Below are 19326 nucleotides of genomic sequence, written 5' to 3' on the forward strand. Positions count from 1 at the left end.
ATGGGCTACGTGGCAACTAAAGCTGCAGAAGAGACCTCCCAAAACAACACCAGACAGTGGAGCACACTAAAAGTAGGTAGAAAGGTAAGTAAGAGTACCTACTGTATATTTAGTATTCCTATATTATTCTAAGCAAAATCCAGATATTTTGAAATATAGCACAAATTCAGGACTACAGAATAAAAATTAGGTAATGACTGAATTTACAGTCATGCTGACATATTAGCAACTTAGGTAAACAAAATAGAAGAGTAACAACATCATTAGGCACGCAACTTTGATATCAAGATAAATATTAGATGTTTTGAGCTAAGTGTAATGGAAGCAGAATGACCACAAGGTATCATTGACTGGGTCTTTCCATTTAATGCACTTTCAACAACCTGTGCATCAATGAAGATGAGATGAAATGAAATAATTGACAAGGCAAATACCCATTCCCCAAGCAAAGAAAATCTCCGATAATTCAGAAAATCAAGGCACCCTCTATTTACAGGCAGTGACGAGAACCACTAGACCATAAGCGCTAACAATTTGCAAGAGTAACCTTATGATAAAAACTAAGATATGTCCATCTCGTTAAGTAACAAATACAAAACTAGCTCGAAAGCCACATCACTGCAAGACTATCTTAACTGATACAAACACTTCTTTAATATTACCAATTAGTCATTTCATAGAAACTGTGCAATTGTCTTCATGAAAGGCCTTAACGGTTTATTTTACTTTGAGATTATGGAAACTTCTTGCAGAGTGGGAATTAATTACATCATCAGATAATTCCACAAACCTAAAGCATTGGAAAGCTTGCAAGTTGTTTTTCAATGGCAGTAACTATTTTCACAGATATTCATCAATTTTAAGTCATGAAAATTTGATTTGAACTGCAACTTCATGTTTGCTTGACTTCACACGAGTTTTAGTGGTGGTTCATTTGCCTTCCCCAAAGATAAATTTCACACCATGAACTGCGCAGTCAACATCCCAGTCAATATTCTCACCCTGTCATTTATGAATGGGAGATTCCTATATTTTTACATGATAGACATCAGAAACATTATCTACAAAAATCATAGCTGCAAGTACCGGACCAACAAAGTATTAACCTTAAACTATGGAAACTCCAGGTAAGAATATGAGCCATGTAGGAAAAGATAGACTGCTACTTACCACAAAGCTAACACTAAATTCCAGATAGGCACAATTAAAAGGCTTTTCCACCACAGACTTCGTTGGAAAAAAAGAAACTGGCACCTCATGCACACATGACCAACTCTGGCAGCTTGGGCCAGAATACAACTATCGTTTGGTATGGAAGCAGCAATCTGTGGCCAAGAGCAAAGTAGACCACCCTTTGGCACAACATGCAGCTGAACATAGCATGCTTGATTTCAGTGGCTGCTTCACTAACCAAGCCACTTGGATCCTCCCCTCCACCACTAGCTTTCCTGAACTGTGCAGATGGGAGTTATCCTTACAACTCTTCTCTGCTGTCCCCTCCAGACTGCTGCTTCCATCCCACCTGATAGTTGCATTCTGGCCGAAGTTGCCGGGCATGTGTGTCTCTTTTACTGACAAAGGCTGTGGCCAAAAGCTTATGTGTGTTTTAAATGTGCATGTCTACAACTTAGCATGTTACCTTTGTAAGTAGCAAAAGTATTAAACTTTTGCAAGAATCTCTGTCTTGTGTAGTACCCTGTCTTCTGCCTTAATGCTCTCAGGTTTTCAAATTTCGTCTCGTGTAGTTGCCTAACAGTAAGTCTTTCCTTCTCAGTCTGCTCAGTAAGTTTCCCCTGACCTGCAGTTCTGGGTGACTTTCCGCATATCTAACCTTTTTCCTAAACCTCTCCAGACCTTTCCTTTCACCCCTCTTTCTTCCTCTTCAACCCTTCTGTCAGAAGAAGGGGCCACTGCCTCCAAAAGCTTGCACAAGTGTAATCTTCTTTTATGTGTTTGTGCTCTTATTGCCACTTGGTGAGTAGATTTTTTTTTATCTATCCAATTAACCTTATAACATATGAAGTAACATGCATAAGCAATAATTTTTCTTTGGCAACAGAGAGCAGAAGTCTGAACTTCTTTAACCTGAACATATCCCATTATTTATGGAACTGCAACACCTAAGGGTGTCTGATAACAATGACATATATGCTTGAGGCAGCTTAATTTTTTTGAGAGTATGACACAATTTCAGTGTCCATCAAAATCATACGATAATTGTAATAACACAAAGGAATACAATGCTGAAAGAAAATGTCCTATAAAGTCTGTTGATTACTTTGAAAATATTAAAAGAAATGTGCCTACATAATACAAAAATTTCAGTCATTTTACTGTCCTTAAAGAACGTTCTCCATCACCAGGACAACTTGATTAAAAGAGACTTTCCCAGAAAAATTGGGGTGGATGGAAACCCTACAGATAATGATTGGGAGAAGGAATGTGGTAACATGTGCAGTTCTTTCCATTCTACTTAAGGATTTTGTACAGGAAAGACCAACAAACTCTACCCAGAAAATCCAATGTGTGTATATTGTGAAAGTATTGTTGGTTTAGTTGAAAGTGCAGTTACTGTCCTTCAAAATAGTCCCTGCCGATGGTAATGCAGTTCTGGGAATGGCTGTACAAGTTCTGGAAACTCATGGTGTAGCTGTCTTTAGGAAAATCTTCAGTTGCGTTGTAACATTACATTGCCCGTCTGTAAACCTCTGACCCTTCAGGACTGATTTCAATTTTGGGGGGGGGACTGGGAGACAAGACAAGTCTGGTGAGTATGGAGGGTAATTGAGAACTCCGTCAGCCAGGAACTGCAGCACCAAAAAGGCAGTGCGTGGCCAGGCAGCAAGGTCCAGTTGCCTTGTTTTGAGTACTAGGGCTTTACCCACTTGATCTGTCTCAAAACCAATTTCTGCTTCTCTGCTATTATTTATGCTATCATACAATGGTCCTGGGAAAAAAGTACCTTCACTTTCTCTATGTTGTCTAGGGTGCATGCAGTTGCAGACTGGCCAGATCAGGGGACACCTTCCAGAGTGTCCTGCCCTTCTTGGAAACATTTAAATAACTCATAAACAAACTTCAAGGTGACAGCACTTTCTTTGCAAATGGTTGTCAGTATTTCTTAAGCCTCTTTCATTGATTTTCCAAGTTTTAAACTGAACAGTATATTTATTTGCTGATCCAGTTTGGGTTTCCACTGCGTGTGTTATACCTTCACTCTACAAGTTCTGTTTATGCGCGAGAAGCGCACTCGCAGCACCGCCCCTCAGGAACTTGTACACACGTCTTGACCTGCCCAGTGCAGGATTCGGTGGTGGTCCATTCTTATGATTATGAGCAATATTTTGTAATATACAGAACTTGGTGGACAGAGTTGTATTTACACCCTTCAGTTTGAGACTTAATTTCTATGCCTGTGCCTTTAACAGTTTGAACAAATGGCTAGTAGAAGCATCAGGCTATCTTCAGTCAAATTATCATAATTTTATGACACTTTAAGTCCTTGAGAACATTTGACAATAAATAGATACCCTGCATTTCATGATGTCTGGCTAATCTTTCTGATACACTTGAGCAATTAAGTTATGCACACGTATCCAGTAGCCTGCACTACCCCTATCTGTCCCGAAGACGATGGAGACACACCATAACATTGGCTCCATGAGACAAATTAAGCATTGGTGTCAAAACTGATCCATGACCTGCCATTCACTGTGCACATCCCACAGGGATTGGTCAGACTTGGCTCCAAGGCAAGAATTTCTTACTTCATAGCATCCCAGATTTGTCAACAGAGTTGAGATTATGTCTCCTGGAGGCGGCCACATAATCAAGCATCCTTGTCTCATGTCTTTGGACTATTACTCAAACAATTCTGACAATTTAGAAGCAATGACACAGTGCATTGTCTTGATGAAGATACAGGTTATCAGCAGAGTGCAGTAAATGGAGGAGTATGTTGCACAATAATGCCCACCCCTACATTGCCTGTTTGGTGCAATAGTTCCTAGACAACAGGGGAATTGTGTCACTCAGTCACCTACCATAATCCCCTGTGTATCTCTAAATGTGAGAGAAATTACATGCAAGCAGAGCAGGGAATTAAAGAAAGCACATGAAACTTAAATAATTATAATAATATTTATTATTGTTATTTTTATTATTATTTGCTCCTGGTTAGCTTTCAATAATGTGTTGCTCCTTGACATGCATTTTGAGGGATGACGAAAAAGTTATGAAGGGGCCACACAAGAATACTGCCACCACCATCTACATACCTTAAATACACCCTGTTGACCAAGAGAACCTATTGCCATTTGTAAGGTTTGAAGTACTTCTATCCTGCCATTGAGTATTCCACGATATCAGTCCAGGTTACTTTTTTTCATGCTTCACATACTGAATCCTGTGTTCCTGCGTCCATGATGCAGGAACACAGGAACAGATGTGTTCTGTGTCCTATTGTGAGCAGAAGTACACTTGTGAGACAACAGCTTCTGTCTCCTCCAACAAAGTTGTGCAGCACTTAACTTGCTGGAGGTGCACTTGGGCCATCATCGACTGTTACAATATCCACAATAGATGCCATCAGTAACTGTCCTCGGTAACAAGTGTGTGTGTGTGTGTGTGTGTGTGTGTGTGTGTGTGTGTGTTGTTGTTGTTGTTGGGATGTTTAAGGGGGACTAAACAGCTAAGGTCATCAGTCCCCCATTCCAAAAAAACCGGCGAAACAAAATTTACGGAACAAGTAAAACCCCAACGGGGGAGGAGACGCCCCTCCCCCCAGTCACTGAAAGAACACCAATGTGGCAGCGAACACTAGAGACAAGAAGAGTACAGACGAACACTGGACAGAAAGAAACGGAAGAAAAGAAGAGGGCCGGAGACTGGTTGACTGACCATGCTAACAAAAATTGGGAAAGAGTCAACCATCCGAATACACACATTAAAATCTGCAACCAATGAGACACTCGAGGACAAGATACACAGAAAGGGAAAGGGGCAGGTCCCCCCTAAATGGAACCATAAAAAGGACTACGACGGATAAAATTTAAAACGTCGTCAGCCATGGAGGCATCGTCGCATAAAACCAAAGGCAACGTGCCCGGGAGATTAAAAGTCTGCAGGCGGGGACACTCCAACAAAATATGGGCGACCGTCAACCGGGACCCACACTGACACAGGGGGGATCCTCCTGACGCAAAAGATGTCCGTGCGTCAGGTAGGTATGGCCGATGCGGAGCCGACACAGGATGACAGAGTCCCTGCGAGAAGCCCGCAGGGAGGACTGCCACACATCGGTCGTCTCCTTAACAGCCCGCAGTTTATTCGGAGAAGTCAGGCTACGCCACTCGTCACGCCATATCTGAAGCACCTTACGGCGCAACGCCAGCTGCAAATCACGAGCCGGGAGGCCGATCGCCAAAGTGGGGGCGTCGACCGCCCCTTTGGCCAGCCTGTCGACACGTTCATTCCCCGGGATGCCAACGTGACCTGGCGTCCAAACAAAGACCACCGAACGACCAGAGCAGGTAATGGCAAAAACAGACTCCTGAATAAAGGATACCAGAGGAGAAGAGGTATAGCAGCGGTCGATAGCCTGGAGGCTGCTCAGGGAGTCACTGCAGATGACGATGGACGTACCTGAGCAGGAACGCATATGCTCAAGAGCGCGCAATATGGCCACCAGCTCTGCAGTAAAAATACTGCAGCCAGCCGGCAAGGAGCGCTGTTCAACATGGGCAGCATGAGCAAAAGCGTAGGCAGGACGACCATCTACCAGGGAACCATCAGTGTAGACAGGCTCACAGCCTGAAAATGAGGCGACGAGCGCAAGAAAACGGTGACGGAGGGCCACATGCGGAACCGAGTCCTTGGGTTCCCGTGCCAAGTCCAGGCGGATGGACGGACGGGTCATACACCAGGGAGGCGTGGGTGCACAGGCCCGGAAGGGCGGCAGAAGAGGGAACGACCCCAGTTCAGACAGCAGGAACTGGACGCGGACAGCAATGGAAAGCCCAAACCTAGGTCGCCGGTCGGGCAGAGGGAGGACCCTGGCAGGGAAAAGCAGGCGATGATTGGGATGGCCCGGTGAGCAATGCACGTGGACAGCATAGTCGGCGAGCAGTCGGTGGCGGCGAATCCGCAGCGGGGAAACCCCGGCCTCCACCAGCAGACTATCCACGGGGCTCGTACGGAAAGCGCCAGTTGCAAGCCGAACCCCACAGTGGTGTATGGGGTCCAACAATGTCAACACTGAGGGCGATGCAGACCCATAGGCCAGGCTCCCATAATCAAGCCTGGACTGCACAAGGGCTCTGTACAATCGCAACAGCGTGCTGCGATCTGCACCCCAAGACGCATGGCTCAGGCAGCGGAGGGCATTGAGGTGCTGCCAGCACTTTTGCTTCAGCTGAGTAATATGAGGAACCCACGTGAGCTGGGCATCAAAGACGAGTCCTAAGAAGCGGCTAGTGTCCACCACTTCAAGTAGGTGACCGTCGAGGTAAAGTTCCGGATGAGGGTGGACCGTCCGACGCCTGCAGAAGTGCATAACTCGAGTCTTGGCCGCAGAGAACTGAAATCCATGAGTCAGAGCCCATGATGCCGCCTTGCGAACGGCTGCTTGCAGCCTGCGTTCGGCGACTCCCGTAGTCGTTGAGCTAAATGAGATGCAGAAGTCGTCGGCATACAAAGAAGGAGACACCGACGACCCCACAGCTGCAGCCAGACCATTAATGGCCACTTGAAATAAGGAAACGCTCAACACCGAGCCCTGCGGGACCCCATTTTCCTGTATGTAAGATGAACTAGAGGCGGCACCGACTTGCACCCGGAAAGAGCGGCGCAATAAAAAGTTTGAAGAAAAGCTGGGAGCTGACCACGAAGACCCCACTCGCGCAACGTAGCGGATGTGATGCCTCCATGTTGTGTCATATGCCTTCCGCAGATCAAAAAATACAGCAACGAGATGCTGACGGCGGGAAAAGGCCGTACGGATAGCAGATTCCAGCCGCACCAAATTGTCCGCAGCAGACCGGCCCTGACGGAAGCCACCCTGGGATGGAGCGAGGAGACCGCGCGACTCAAGGACCCAACACAAACGCCGCCCCACCATACGTTCGAGCAATTTGCACAAAACGTTGGTTAGTGTAATGGGACGATAGCCGTCCACCGCCAGAGGGTCCTCACCGGGCTTCAAGATGGGAACGATAACACCCTCTCGCCATTGCGACGGGAACACGCCCTCACTCCAAATGCGGTTAAAGATGGTGAGGATGTGTCTCTGGCAGTCCCTGGAGAGATGCTTCAGCATCTGCGTGTGGATGCAGTCCGGTCCTGGCGCTGTATCAGGGCAATTGGCGAGGGCAGCGAGGAATTCCCTCTCGCTGAAAGGAGCATTGTATTTTTCAGAACGACGTGTGTGGAACAATAACGGCGTCTGCTCGGCGCGCTCCTTTAGAGAGCGAAAGGCAGGAGGGTAAGTTGCAGTCGCAGAGCTCGTAGCAAAGTGCGTGGCAAGGTGGTCAGCAATGGTGGCGGCGTCCGTGCAGACAGCGCCGTCCAGGGAGATTCCAGGGACACCCATAGGGGTCTGGTATCCATAAATCCGCCGGATGCGGGACCACACGAGCGACGGGGAGACACGGGAGCCCAAGGATGAAATGTACCTCTCCCAGCATTCCTGCTTACGCCGTGCAATAAGACGACGGGCCAAGGCACGGAGCTTCTTAAAGGCGATGAGGGTCTCCAGAGACGGGTGCCGCTTATGACGCTGGAGAGCTCGCCTACGGTCGCGAATAGCCTCAGCAATCTCCGGCGACCACCAGGGGACAGACTTCCTCTGAGGGAGTCCAGAAGAGCGAGGGAGGGCAGTCTCGGCCGCAGAAATAATTGATGAGGTCAAGACGCGGACCACCTCGTCAATGTCACCCTGTGGGAGAGAAGCAATGGTGGCAGCGGAAGTAAAAGCGGGCCAGTCAGCCCTGTTGAGAGCCCAGCGGGGCAGGCGCCCAGAAGAATGACACTGGGGCAGTGACAAATAGATGGGAAAATGGTCACTATCACACAGATCAGGATGCACTCTCCAGTGAAGGGATGGGACAAGTCCGGGGCTGCAAAGAGAGAGATCGATGGCCGAGAACGAGCCATGGGCCACACTGAAATGCGTGGGAGCACCGGTGTTCAAGAGGCTAAGGTCGAGCTGAGCCAACACATGCTCCACAGCGCGACCGCGGTCATCGGAGACAGTCCCACCCCATAGAGGGTTGTGGGCATTGAAATCGCCCAGAAGCAGCAATGGCGGCGGGAGCTGAGCCAGCAGCGCAGCCAAGACATGCCGGGGGATTTGCCCATACGGAGGAACGTAAACAGAGCAAACAGTAATAGCCGGCGAGAGCTCAATCCTGACAGTGACTGCCTCTAAAGGCGTCAGAAGGGGTACTGGTGAGCTACAGACAGAGTGGTGAACGAAGAGGCAAACTCCACCTGAAGCTCGTTGACAGTCAGCGCGGTTCTTATAGTATCCCCGATAACCGCGAAGGGCAGGGGTCCGCATTGCTGGAAACCAAGTTTCCTGAAGAGCAATGCACAGAACAGGGGAAACACTCAAAAGCATCCGGAGCTCAGGCAGGTGGTGGAAATAACCGCCGCAATTCCACTGGAGAATGGAAGCAGGAAGGGACTGGGAGGGCGTTAAGTCCACTAAGAGGCAGACGGCGCCGCAGAGTCAGCTGACTCTCGCTCGGTGGCGGCCGTTGTGTCCATAGGAGAGGTCCCCGAGGGTTCCGTGAGGGCGAGATCCGCGGCAGAGGCGAGGATCTCCACCGCATCCCCAGAGCCAGAGCTATTGACAGCAGGCGGTACTGAAACTGCCGGAGCGTCCTTCTTCTTGGACACGTTCCGGTCCTTCTTCTCGCGTCTGTCCTTTGGCTTAGAGGGCTGGGAGAGTTTCTCTGAAGGAGCGTCGGAGGCTGACGACGACGCAGAAGCCCTACGACCAGCAGGTGGATGAACCTTCAGCCACTGGCTGACATCCGGCGGGGTAGCAGAAGAAACGGAAGAAGGGAGGGCCCCGAGGGACCCCTTCCGCGAGAGAGGAGCCGGCAGAGACGACGCCGGCGGAGACGACGCCGGCAGAGAAGGGGGAGGGGGAGGGATCGAGCCCCCTGGTTTTGGAGCAGATGTCACTCCTGAAGCATGTGCGGGGGGAGTGACAGAAGGGGGTTTGCCCCCAACTGCTAAGGGGGCAACAGAGGAAGGCTTGCCCCCAGACACAAGGGGGGCAGACAGAGATGGACGGCCCCGAGGGCCAACTGAAGGCGGCACAGAGGAGGCGACAACTGCCGCCCGCGAGGGCGACGATAACGTAGCTGCAGCATAAGAAGTTTGAAGAGGGACAGGATGCAACCTTTCAAATTTCAGTTTTGCCTCGCGATAAGTAATCCGGTCCAGGGTCTTAAATTCCATTATCTTCCGCTCCTTATGAAGAACGGGGCAGTCTGGCGAGCATGGAGAGTGGTGTTCCCCACAGTTGACACAGACAGGCGGAGGCGCACATGGAGAATCGGGATGAGAGGGGCGTCCGCAATCTCGACATGTGGCACTGGATGGGCAACGGGAGGACATATGCCCAAACTTCCAGCACTGGAAGCACCGCATCGGGGGAGGGACGTATGGCTTGACGTCACAACGGTAAACCATTACCTTGACCTTCTCAGGCAATAGAGCACCCTCGAAGGCCAAGATAAAGGCACCGGTGGCCACCCTGTTGGTCTTGGGTCCTCTGTGCACACGACGGACAAAATGCACACCACGTCGTTCCAAGTCAGCTCTCAGCTCGTCATCGGACTGTAACAAGAGGTCGCGATGGTAAATAATCCCCTGGACCATATTTAAGCTACTGTGGGGAGTGACGGTAACAGGGACGTCTCCCAGCTTATCACACAAGAGCAACGCCCGTGACTGGGCTGGGGAGGACGTCTTGAGGAGGATGGACCCATTCCTCATTTTAGACAAACCCGCCACTTCCCCAAACTTATCCTCCAGGTGTTCCACAAAAAACATAGGCTTTGTCGAAAGAAAGGAGTCACCATCAGTCCTGCTGCAGACAAGGTATTGTGGTACATAAGGCACCTGCTTGGCACTAGATCTGCGTCCCTCCCATGGTGCAGCCAACGAGGGGAACGACTGAGGATCATATTGTGCAGCATCGAATTCAATTTTGCCTCGCTTAGAGACGCTGGTGGCTGTGCGACCACCAGCTTGGTGAGATTTATTGCGCTTCATTGCGCCATATCCGCCCAGATGCCACCTACTCCGAACGAGGGCTCTCCCCAAGGGCGCCACCCAGCCAAAGCAACGGGTACCTGGCCGATATCCCATTGCCCAGAGTCCCCGTGCCCCAGACAAGATGGGCACATACCCCTTGGCATGCATGGGGAGGAAACAGCTCTGGCATCTGTAGTGCGATCCCTGCGTGGTCAGGGGCTACCACCAAGAGGGTACATGACGACCCCACCACAACGGACTGGCTACCGTGCTGGATTTTAGGTGTTGAAAGGTTCCACAGTTGCCGTGGGCGCTAAGAAGGGGATTGCAACCCAGAAGACATGGGGTGTAAATCCCTCCACACGACAATAGATAGCATGCAAGATGGAGGTGCACGATGGACCAATAGAAAAACACCACGTAAGGCGTCCTTCCCCAAATGGCACGCACTAACAACGGAAATTTTGAAAATGGCAGGTCAAACCCAAGTGGGGACCATCACATAAGGCCGAAACTTTGAAGACTCCTTTTAGTCGCCTCTTACGACAGGCAGGAATACCGCGGGCCTATTCGTACCCCCGAACCCGCAGGGGGTGTGTGTGTGTGTGGTAAGTAACAATGTATCCTTTTTTAAAATACTATCATGGCACTACAGTTTGATGCCAGAGGTGGTGGCAACTAAATGTTATTGAACCTGCCATAAACCATTGAGATGAACATGATTACAATAATATTTTGACACGTTACTTGTTAATCACATACAACTGCCAAAAACTATATTGCTGTTGACAAGGCAATGATAAAACACTGTTTTAGAATAAAGAGGTGTATGGGAAATCGAATGAGTTAGTTGATATTCAGCTGGAAAAAGCACTTTGCAACCCAATTCCAAAACCATTCCAACAGCAAACCTGACATTGAACTCTGCCTTGAACAGTTCTGATTGAGATCCCAACTTTATCCACCTCTAATACCTCAAAATCATCCCTTACAAGTGTTCCAAGAATTCCTCACATCTAGCATTGCTTTACAACTCTTCCTCAGGTCCGTACAACATGACACTAACCTGTCCTCTGCAGAACTCCAGGCTCTTCATTCTCGAAAAGCTGATGACTCCAACATTATCCTTCCAGGAAAGAAGGGATCTACCACTCTGGTAGTTGACTGATGGGAGTATGTAAGTGGAGGTCTACGTCAGCTGTGTGACACCTCTACATACAGCATCTCCTGTTAAAATCCCATTTCCTGCGATTCAAACTGACCTGCAGACCCTCCTTACAGCCTCAGGTCCCTCACAACTAACGCATCAGTCCACAGAACTTCTAATCCCACCCAAACCATGCCCTTCCATCTTTTACCTTCTTCCTTAGATCTACAAACCTGATTACCCAGACTGCCGTATTGTTGTTGGCTTCAAAGCACCCACTGAACATATATCTGCCTTAATTGATCAACACCTGCAACCCATAGTACAATGACCTTCCTCCAATATTAAAGACACCAATCATTTCCTAGATTATTTGATATCTGTACCCATCCCACTCCCATCACACAATGCTTGACACCATTGATGTCACCACCCCCTATACCAACATGCCCCATGTACATGGTCTGCCTGTTGCTGAACATTTCCTCACTCAGTGCCCATCTGATTCCAACTCTACAGTGTCCTTCCAGCTCACCTTAATCAAATTTATACTTACCAACAACCACTTTACCTTTGAGGAGCAAACATACAAGCAGATCAGGTGCACAGCCATAGGAATCAGGATGACTCCTTCCTATGCCAATCTTTTCATGGGTTGCTTGGAGGGGGCTTTCCTAGAATCCATAATTTCCTTGGTTTAATTTGTTTTAGATACATTGACGACATCTTTGCCATATAGATTCATGGTGAGGCTGATCTGTTAAAATTCTTGGAATCTCTAAATACATTTTCCCAATGAAATTTCACATGGTCCTATTCCGAATCCCATGCTGCTTTTCTTGACGTTCATCTCATCTACAACAAAGGTTAGTTACACACTTCTGTGCACATTAAAACCAACTAACAAACAACAATACTTACATTTTGAAGTTGCCATCCTTTCCATGTCCAGTGTTCCCTCCCATACAGCATTGGCATTCGAGGCCAACATATTTGTTCTGATGCAGACTGTTTACAGCAATACATCCATCAGCATTCACTGGAACTGATTACCATACCACCCTAGTTCAAAAGCCGATTTCCCAGCCCACCACATCTAATTCTAGAGCTGCTGATCACTCCAAAACAACAACTCAGGGGCACACCACTTGTTACTCAGCATTATCCTGGTCTTGAACATATCAAACAGCTTCTTCGATAAGGCTCCGACTTCCTAAAATCATGCCCTGAAATGTGCTCTATTCTGTCCAATATTTTGTCCATCACACCTGGAACAGTTTTTTTGGAGCCCTTCCCATCTCTACAAATACCTTTGTCAGATCTATGCTCATTCTCCACCTATCTCCCTACCCTATGGCTCCTACAGCTGTGACCGCCTCTGCTGTAAGACTTGCCCTATGCATCCTCCTACCACCACATACACCAGCACTGTAACTGACAAACCATATGTTATCAAAGGGAGAGTCACCTGCAAAACAATATGTTGGATACCAGCTTTTACATAAGCACTGTTCGGCCTTTAACAAAGGCATGCCTCTCACCAGTTTCTCACAACTCCACCTGTGGCAACTCACACAGCAACATGTCCTTGGCCCTCACCAACCATCTGGTATTAATTTATGTTAATTTCTTCACTCTGTTATAGTTCTTTATGTCTCATTTTCTAACATTTTTATTTCTTGCCACCCACCTCTACCTCTTTCGCATACAATAGACTTTTCACTCTTATTAACTCGCGCAATTCTTCTTCTCCTTTTTTTTCCCAGTAGTCTGTCCTGCCTAAACTTTAATATCTCATAGTGTGTGAGATGTGCTTGATTTTGTGTGTGTGTGTGTGTGTGTGTTTTTCTTCTCCTCTAAATAAAGTTTTGGCAAAAGGCTCAGTTTGTAACAGTGTTTTCTTTGTGCCTGCCTCCAACTCAATGTGTCATCTTTACGACGAACAGCAATATATCCTTTTCATAATACTGGAGGTAATAATCATGTGGAGATAGTTGCTTAGTGTCTAGGTTGACAAAACCTTTGCTGTTGCCTCCAAGAACGCAGTGAACAGTTCTCTTTCAGTCTCCACAGGGTACCTTTGAAACATAAGTTGAAGTTAACAGTCTTCAGGTCATGGTGTTGAGCATGGGAGATCACTACAGGGCACATCTTTGATGTTTTGTGTCACACAAACATAGTAGAATGTGTGCCTGATGTCACTGTAATGTAAGCCAGTTCAGCATTCTCAGAACCCTTCTTGCATTCTAATGTTAATGTCCACAAGGTCTTTGTGTTCAGGCATGCCAGACTGAACAGTCCACAAGACATTGTCCTGTTCACAACTGGAGGCAGTGCACACTACTGAACTATACAGAAAAAGGAGTATTCAGACAAGTGCCCGAAAAGTATCTCAACTCTTTTTCTTAATTAACCTGAATCCAAATTTGTAATATTTGCTTTGAATAGTTGCCTCAGCTGCTCTAAAAGTTTAACATCCTAAATACAGTCATGACACTATCATACAAGTCTCATCAATACACAACTTTCATTCCTATCTATATTTGTTTCTTCTCTTCTTCTTGTCTAACAATTTAATGAATATTTACCAACATGCTGAAACTTTAAATAAATATGTATGAGGATGATTTGAAAAGTTCTTGGAACAGAATAGAAAAAAAAGAACTTACATCACTGAAACTTTTTTATTTTTCAATGTAGTCTCTTTGTAGATTAATGCACTTGGTTCAACGATGTTCCAGTGCCTTAACCCCTTCACGAAATTGAGTTTCCTCTAGGCCTGCAAAATAGTTGTCAACTCCGGGTATCAATTCTTCGTTTGAAGTGAATCTTCGTATACCAAGAAAAATTTTCAGTTTTAGGAAGAGATGGAAGTCTGACAGAGCTACATCAGGTGGGTAAGATAGGTGTGGCAACAATTTATACCTTAGGTTGTGTAATTTTGCCATGGCGATGGCACGTGTGCGGGCGCGCATTGTCTTGAAGGAACCTGACCTCCTTTCTTGCTAAACCTGGCCTTTTTTCGCGCATCTTTTGTTGCAATTTGTCCAGGAGGTTAGTATAGTATTCTACAGTAACTGTTTGCCTAATGGGGAGATAATCTGCAAACAGTAACTCCTTCGCATCCCAGAACGCTGATGCCATGACCTTTCCCTCCGAAGGAATTGTCTTTGATTTCTTTGGTGGTGCAGAATCAGAATTTTCCACTGCTTTGACTACTGTTTTGTCTTTGAGGTATAGTAGTGCATCCTACTTTCAACTGTGGTCATAAACAGGCACAAAAAATCTTGCTCGTTTCTCCTAAAACGGACCAAACATTGTTCCAATATGTCTATTCTCTTGCGTTTTTGATCCAGCGTCAAGAGTTGTGGGACCCATCTTGAAGATAATTTTTTCATTTCTAATTCTTCAGTTAAAATGTGATATACTCTTTTCAGATGACATCTAGCAAGCATGAGCAATATAACACACTTTCAATTGGCGGTCCTCCATGACCATTCTGTGCACTTTTGCAATGATTTCTGGAGTAGTGACACATCTTGGCCGACCACTGCGCGGATCATCTAAGCTCTCCAGACCAAATTTAAATTCATTTGGGGACTTGGCAACAGTTAAATATGAAGGAGCAGAGTCCCCCAGTTTTTTTCTTGAAATCGGAATGAATATCCTTTGCTTTCATACCTTTCTTTACGAAGTACTTAATCACTGCTCGAATCTCGATTTTTTCCATCTTCGCAAATCACTACGCGGGAACAACAGAGCCATGTCACTGATACAGCTCTCTTCCAAGAGCACTGATGTGGCACATGTTTACAGGCAACAGCCCAATGAATATCATGTGAACAACTCGTTGGGCTAGTGCTGACTTCTCGTGATGATTCCGAGAATTTTTCAAACCACCCTCGTACACATCCTGTACAAGAAATGAAGAAGTGTGACGAGACTAATGTCTAAAATATTTCTACCCTTACTGCCTGTAATAACTGTATCACTGAATGATTTGTCCAGTGTTTACCTTAGGAGGTGAAATATCAGTACTGCCAATAGACATGTGTAAAAAAGACACTTTCCCAGTGTTCACATGAATAGTTCCTTCTTCAGAGAGAAGAGAGATGTCGGGGAAGGTAAAATACTTGATTGGTGCATAGATTCATAGCATTTTTGTTTTGCATGTTGGTATTCCGGTTGCTATGGGTTTATTTATCGGTTATTTTTTATTTGTAATTCACTGTTGCTATTTGAGTTTATGCACTGTCATTTGGAGATAGGGAGTGGAGCTGTGGACACCAGTACCTGGGCTGCCAAGTGATGAAATCTGAACATTTTCAACATGTTATTCTGTTTGAGTTCAATCGAGGGGTGGCAGCAGTAGAGGCAGCCAGAAACATTTGCACCGTGTATGGGGATAATGCCATTGGGCAGAACATGGCAAGACATTGTTTTTCTCATTTTAAGGAGGATTGTTTTGACATTAGTGACTCTTTTTGTTCAGGAAGACCTTCACGATTTTATGAACATTGTTTAAATGCGTTAATCTACAATGATCCACATCATTGTACTCAAGAACTGCTAAATGTGATGAACAGTGATCATTCCACCATCATGTGGCACTTACATGCAATGAAAAGGGTTCAAAAATAGAGTGTATAGGTACAACAAATTCTCAGTCAAAATTATTAAAATTGCCAGTGGCCATATGTGTATCTCTGTTGCTCCCCATGAACTGGCTTGTGAAAAGCACCAATCATTCCTATCCTGTATCATTACTAGTGATGAGAAATGGTGTCTTTACGCTAACATAAGGACAAGAAAGGAATGAATGAGTCCAAACAAAGCAGTAACTCCCGATATGAAGACCTGCGCGCATCAGCAAAGGTAACGTTATGCACCTGATGGAATGGTGACAGTGTGGTGTACTACGAATTCATGCCTTGAGGTGTAACCATCACTACTGACATTTATTGTCAACAACTAAGACTTCTTGCAGACACAATCCCAGAACAATGACCAGGAAGACTGGATGAAGTTGTGCTACTCCACGATAACATCTAATCACTTTATGCTAGACTAAAAGAACACGATACAGTTGTGTAGGGAAGTAATTCTGCACCCACCTTACACACCTGATCTTGCACCCTCATATTTTCACCTTTTCCATCTCTATTAAACAACCTTCAATTTCCGGATGTAAATGCACTCATCAACATCGCTCTAAGAGTTCTTCACCTCAAGACGACGTGATTTCTACAGTCTCAGAATCAGAAAGTTACCCCAGCATTGTAAGACTGCTGTAAATCATGAACGAGAATAATTATTGATGGCTAATGTTTTTGTGATTTATATCTTTTGTGTTTGTTAAACTTATGGAAAAATGCTACAATCTTATGCACCAACCTAATAGAAAGGGCAGGGAGCGAGAGAGGAAGAGGTGAGGTTGGTAAGGCAGGGCAAATGTATCTTATGGAGGATAGTTTCAATGAAAATACTTACAATATGCTTGCATATGCAGTTCAAAGAAATTACATCCTCATTACAGGTGTACCATTCAAGAATTACAAAGATAAATATGAAACAATGGAAACTTCAGGTAGGAATATCAACAATGTACGAAAAGATAAGATTACTACATATCATAAAGAAGATATGTCAAGTTGCTGACAGGCACAATTAAAAGACACTCGCATAAGACTTTTGGCCACAGCCTTCATCAATAAAGGTGAGCCAACAGGCGCAGCATCAGGATGTTGTAGGGTAAGGAGGTGGGGGTAATAAGGAACAAAAAAAAAAGGAGAGGAGCATGGAAAGACAGGTGGATGCCTTGGCAGAGGGCTGTAAATGAACAGGGTGGAAAACAAGAATGAGGAGGAGATCATAAGACAGAGAGGATGGAAACTGTTGAGTGGAGGGTGTGTGAGCAGTACCTTACCATATGTTGAGGCCAGAATAATTACGGGAGCGGAGAACGTGTTGGAAGGATAACTTCCATCTGCACAGTTCAGGAAAGCTGGAGAATGGAGCAAAGGATACAGATGTCTCGGATAGTGAAGCAGCCATTGAAATCGAGTCTATTATGTTCCACTGCATGTTGTGCCACAAGGTGGTCTACTTTGCTCTTGGCCACCATTTGGCCATTCATCCTGGTGGACAGCTGGTTGGTAGTCAAACCAAAATAAAAATATAAAATGATTTAAGCGGAGCTGATAAATAACAATGGCTGCTTTCACAGGTGGTCCAGCCTCTGATGGGATAGAATAACTCTGCGACGGGAGTGGAATAGGAAATGTTCGGTGGTTGGATATGACAGGATAAATATTAGACACAGGCAGAAGTATACGACTACTGTTTTTCCTATGCAGCATCCGTTGTTAGGATAAAAAGACGAACGATGACTTACATATTTTGACTTGGGGAATAAACATGCAATAACGCTATACATACTACATGAACCCTCTTTTTATTGTAATATGGATACAACTGAAGTCACGCAAAATTTGTGCGATTAAAACCACAATCTTCAAGCTGTAATGTCTATTCGTCTAAGACTTCAAATCGTTATTAAAAGCCTGGCTCCATTAATTTTGTTATGTTAGCTCATCCAGACTTCATCAACAAATACACAGTGTCTCCAGAGAGTATTTAACCGAAGCCAAACTCTTCCTCCCAAAAGGAATTTAAATGAGTATATTTCACATTATAAGAATACACTACAGAAAATTGATTAATGAGACCACTCACAACAGCACTAAACAAATAATGTAAGTGTTTTCAAGATTTTACAAGCAAACCATCTGAATCAGTTAAGAGAGAGTGAATAAGTTAGTATATTTAACAACGAGTCAGACTTGTACTAATTACATGGAGAAAATGTTCTGAAAACCTTGGTGACAAATTTGTGAAAGGGTGAAAATCTGCTTTAAGAGCCTTTACTATTACAAAAAGTATCAATAATAATTTTACAGACATCACAAATTCAAGAGAAGTCAAATGATCTGATATAGGTAATAGACTTAGTGTCACAGAGGCGGGGGAGGGGGGGGGGGGGGGCAACCATACATCTTCAGTCAGATGATAAGTTATGTAGAATCTTTCTTGCTCTATTTTTCCTTGCCACAGCCTAAGTTTCTCAATTTTCTCCAAGAACCACATTCAAGAAAATTAGAGCATCCTTTACATTCAATATGAATTGTATTTTTGTGAAAGATATCTGGAGAGACTTTTTTCTTTCCAGTATTTGTTGGGAGACCAACCTGTCTCTTAACTGTCACACCAACTCCACTCAAAATCACAAGATCATCCACAGTATCATACTTTGAAAGCTAATTTTACATGGTAACGTATTCGATATGTTTTGAGTTCCTTCCCCTATTCTTTGGACACCTTCTCTAGGACACACAAGAATGAAATGAAGGATAGGACAGAAGCATCTGATCCCACGCGTTGGCTTTCACCCGTGACGTAGGTGTGTTGTGTGTGACGTCATGACGGCGCGGAGTTTGGTTTGTGAGTGTGGCGTGTTTGTAGATGTAGTCGTGTTGTGGTTTATTGTGCTCTCTGGTGGTATGTTCAGGGTTTTTGTTTGTGTGGTGTAAGGGCTCAGTTTGCTTCTGCACATTATTCAGAATTGTTCGAGTGTCTGCTGTGTTTGTAGTGGAATTCGTTTCAGTGAGTTAACGATTTTGTGTGAAGGTTAGTTTAGTGTTGTTCACTATACATCAAGTGGTAATTCTACTAAAATTAATTGGTTGTTGTTTTTGTCCAGGAATGGGTATGATGGATAAAATTAACAGTGCGCAGGTCGAGAGAAGTGTTCAATCCCAATGTGTGACTGTATGTTGATATTGATATCGGGAGATGTTTTTGAGCTATATAGGCCGAGGGAAGTGTTTGATTATAAATTATGGGATCGGGAG

This window comes from Schistocerca gregaria, chromosome 3, assembly GCF_023897955.1.
Source record: "Schistocerca gregaria isolate iqSchGreg1 chromosome 3, iqSchGreg1.2, whole genome shotgun sequence".
Taxonomy (NCBI): Eukaryota; Metazoa; Arthropoda; class Insecta; order Orthoptera; family Acrididae; genus Schistocerca; species Schistocerca gregaria.